Consider the following 5,000-nt stretch of genomic DNA (forward strand, 5'->3'; position numbering starts at 1 on the left):
AACTGTTATAATAAGGCACAGTCCCATAATAGACTGTTATAATAGAACACAGTCCTGTTATAAACTGTTATAATAAGGCACAGTCCCATAATAGACTGTTATAATAGGACGCCGTTCCGTTATAGACTCCTATAATAGGACACAGTCCTGTTATAATAGAACGCAGTCCCGTTTTAGACGGTTATAATAGGACACAGTACTGTTATAATAGAACACAGTCCTGTTATAAACTGTTATAATAAGGCACAGTCCCATAATAGACTGTTATAATAGGACGCCGTTCCGTTATAGACTCCTATAATAGGACACAGTCCTGTTATAATAGAATGCAGTACCGTTTTAGACGGTTATAATAGGACACAGTACTGTTATAATAGAACACAGTCCTGTTATAAACTGTTATAATAGAACACAGTCCTGTTATAAACTGTTATAATAAAACACAGTCCCGTTATAGACTGTTATAATAGAACACAGTCCTGTTATAAACTGTTATAATAAAACACAGTCCTGTTATAAACTGTTATAAGGCACAGTCCCATAATAGACTGTTATAATAGGACGCCGTTCCGTTATAGACTCCTATAATGGGACACAGTCCTGTTATAATAGAACACAGTCCTGTTATAAACTGTTATAATAAAACACAGTCCCGTTATAGACTGTTATAATAGAACACAGTCCTGTTATAAACTGTTATAATAAAACACAGTCCTGTTATAAACTGTTATAATAAGGCACAGTCCCATAACAGACTGTTATAATAGGACGCCGTTCCGTTATAGACTCCTATAATAGGACACAGTCCTGTTATAATAGAACGCAGTCCCGTTTTAGACGGTTATAATAGGACACAGTACTGTTATAATAGAACACAGTCCTGTTATAAACTGTTATAATAAGGCACAGTCCCATAATAGACTGTTATAATAGGACGCTGTTCCGTTATAGACTCCTATAATAGGACACAGTCCTGTTATAATAGAACGCAGTCCCGTTTTAGACGGTTATAATAGGACACAGTACTGTTATAATAGAACACAGTCCTGTTATAAACTGTTATAATAAGGCACAGTCCCATAATAGACTGTTATAATAGGACGCTGTTCCGTTATAGACTCCTATAATAGGACACAGTCCTGTTATAATAGAATGCAGTACCGTTTTAGATGGTTATAATAGGACACAGTACTGTTATAATAGAACACAGTCCTGTTATAAACTGTTATAATAAGGCACAGTCCCATAATAGACTGTTATAATAGGACACTGTTCCGTTATAGACTCCTATAATAGGACACAGTCCTGTTATAATAGAACGCAGTCCCGTTTTAGACGGTTATAATAGGACACAGTACTGTTATAATAGAACACAGTCCTGTTATAAACTGTTATAATAAGGCACAGTCCCATAATAGACTGTTATAATAGGACGCCGTTCCGTTATAGACTCCTATAATAGGACACAGTCCTGTTATAATAGAACGCAGTACCGTTTTAGACGGTTATAATAGGACACAGTACTGTTATAGACTGTTATAATAGAACACAGTCCTGTTATAAACTGTTATAATAAGGCACAGTCCCATAATAGACTGTTATAATAGGACGCTGTTCCGTTATAGACTCCTATAATAGGACACAGTCCTGTTATAATAGAACACAGTCCTGTTATAAACTGTTATAATAGAACACAGTCCTGTTATAAACTGTTATAATAAAACACAGTCCCGTTATAGACTGTTATAATAGAACACAGTCCTGTTATAAACTGTTATAATAAAACACAGTCCTGTTATAAACTGTTATAAGGCACAGTCCCATAATAGACTGTTATAATAGGACGCCGTTCCGTTATAGACTCCTATAATGGGACACAGTCCTGTTATAATAGAACACAGTCCTGTTATAAACTGTTATAATAAAACACAGTCCCGTTATAGACTGTTATAATAGAACACAGTCCTGTTATAAACTGTTATAATAAAACACAGTCCTGTTATAAACTGTTATAATAAGGCACAGTCCCATAACAGACTGTTATAATAGGACGCCGTTCCGTTATAGACTCCTATAATAGGACACAGTCCTGTTATAATAGAACGCAGTCCCGTTTTAGACGGTTATAATAGGACACAGTACTGTTATAATAGAACACAGTCCTGTTATAAACTGTTATAATAAGGCACAGTCCCATAATAGACTGTTATAATAGGACGCTGTTCCGTTATAGACTCCTATAATAGGACACAGTCCTGTTATAATAGAATGCAGTACCGTTTTAGATGGTTATAATAGGACACAGTACTGTTATAATAGAACACAGTCCTGTTATAAACTGTTATAATAAGGCACAGTCCCATAATAGACTGTTATAATAGGACACTGTTCCGTTATAGACTCCTATAATAGGACACAGTCCTGTTATAATAGAACGCAGTCCCGTTTTAGACGGTTATAATAGGACACAGTACTGTTATAATAGAACACAGTCCTGTTATAAACTGTTATAATAAGGCACAGTCCCATAATAGACTGTTATAATAGGACGCCGTTCCGTTATAGACTCCTATAATAGGACACAGTCCTGTTATAATAGAACGCAGTACCGTTTTAGACGGTTATAATAGGACACAGTACTGTTATAGACTGTTATAATAGAACACAGTCCTGTTATAAACTGTTATAATAAGGCACAGTCCCATAATAGACTGTTATAATAGGACGCTGTTCCGTTATAGACTCCTATAATAGGACACAGTCCTGTTATAATAGAACGCAGTCCCGTTTTAGACGGTTATAATAGGACACAGTACTGTTATAATAGAACACAGTCCTGTTATAAACTGTTATATAAGGCACAGTCCCATAATAGACTGTTATAATAGGACGCCGTTCCGTTATAGACTCCTATAATAGGACACAGTCCTGTTATAATAGAACGCAGTCCCGTTTTAGACGGTTATAATAGGACACAGTCCTGTTATAATAGAACGCAGTCCCGTTTTAGACGGTTATAATAGGACACAGTACTGTTATAGACTGTTATAATAGAACGCAGTCCCATTGTAGATGGTTATAATAGAACACAGTACTGTTATAGACTGTTATAATAGAACGCAGTCCCATTGTAGATGGTTATAATAGAACACAGTCCTGATATAGACTGTTATAATAGAACGCAGTCCCATTGTAGATGGTTATAATAGAACACAGTACTGTTATAGACTGTTATAATAGAACGCAGTCCCATTGTAGATGGTTATAATAGAACACAGTCCTGATATAGACTGTTATAATAGAACGCAGTCCATTGTAGATGGTTATAATAGAACACAGTACTGTTATAGACTGTTATAATAGAACGCAGTCCCATTGTAGATGGTTATAATAGAACACAGTCCTGATATAGACTGTTATAATAGAACGCAAGTCCCATTGTAGATGGTTATAATAGAACACAGTCCTGATATAGACTGTTATAATAGAACGCAGTCCCATTGTAGATGGTTATAATAGAACACAGTACTGTTATAGACTGTTATAATAGAATGCAGTCCCATTGTAGATGGTTATAATAGAACACAGTCCTGATATAGACTGTTATAATAGAACGCAGTCCCATTGTAGATGGTTATAATAGAACACAGTACTGATATAGACTGTTATAATAGAACGCAGTCCCATTGTAGATGGTTACAATAGAACACAGTCCTGATATAGGACTGTTATAACAGGATGCAGTACTGTTATGATGTAACACTGTGTATTATATAGTTATAATGCAATACAGTTATATACTGACACTGTATATACACAGGAAGTGTCACTGATGATGACGTGAGCTCTGTCCTGCCCTGTGTTCTGTATGAGGATCTGGACCCGGTGCAGGTGGACAGAGGACACACACACTCTGCATTAAGACAGCAAGGTAAGTGTGATCTGTATGGAAAGAGAGAGTCGGGCAGGCGTGAGAGTGGTAGGTTTTATTTCCACAGTACAGGACAGGCTTTATCAGAGCAGTGTTGCGTATCTGAGAGCAGCAGCGGTTATTAGACTAGTCTGATCTTCTCTAAACAGGATTGTGAAACGCGAAGCTGCCGCCAGTACAAAACTTTGGTGCAAAAAACCTTTAACCTAAAAGTTCTCGATAAACACTGATACATTAATACCAACAACAGACAGCTGATAACGGACCGCGAGTCTCTGGGTCCCTAGAGTGTGTGTGTGTGTGTGTGTGTGTGTGTGTGGGGGGGTACATTCAAAGTCCAAGCATGAGTTCACACTTTACCTTTAACACACACACACACACACACACACACATACACACACATATGCACACACACTCACACACACACACACATACACACAGACACACATATGCACACACACACACACATACACACACAGAGACACACAAAGACACACATATGCACACACACTCACACTCACACACTCACTCACACTCACACACACACACACACCGCTGCTGAGAGGGGGGCAGAGGGGGGAATTCTGATTCAGTCCAGCACTTACTCTCACACCCACAACTTCACAGCTCCACCACCAGCAGGCGCTGTTTCTCCAACTCACCCACTCATAACCATCCAGTTAGCACCTCCTCAGCACCTCCTCAGCGCCTCCTCTCTCTGTTCACAGACGTCTGTAAAAGCACTCCTGGGAGACTGATGTGATCAGAATCACCAGAGAGTCGTAAGGCCACTGAAACTGGAAACACCCAGCAGCACTCTTACAGAGGTGTGACCGTAAGAGGAGAGCGCCACCTGCTGGCTGGGAGTGTGAAAGTGACTGTAGCTCTGTAGGAATGAAGTGTATTTCTGTTTCTCTCTCTGTTAATGGCCCCTCCCCTTTACACTGGTGTTAATGTGACCAGAAACCTGATTGGATCGGATCAGATTTGACCACACACTAAGCTGTACACCCAGTAACACCTCCAATTTCACCTCCTACAATTTCAACATAAACAGAAGGGGGCGCTC

At 38.5% G+C, this 5,000-nt stretch overlaps 1 protein-coding gene across 1 annotated transcript in view; it reads right to left on the minus strand.

Moving 5' to 3' along the window:
• Positions 1 to 3,971: 3,971 nt before the first annotated feature.
• The window catches only part of sntb2 (syntrophin, beta 2), a 26,475-nt gene continuing 25,446 nt past the window's right edge, over positions 3,972 to 5,000 (minus strand). Inside the window, 1 exon segment of the mRNA XM_072663143.1 lies at positions 3,972 to 5,000. This exon segment is cut by the window's right edge and continues 2,043 nt beyond it. The gene's annotated coding sequence lies outside the window, so the exon portion shown is untranslated.

This window comes from Salminus brasiliensis, chromosome 19 (assembly GCF_030463535.1).
Source record: "Salminus brasiliensis chromosome 19, fSalBra1.hap2, whole genome shotgun sequence".
NCBI lineage: Eukaryota > Metazoa > Chordata > Actinopteri > Characiformes > Bryconidae > Salminus > Salminus brasiliensis.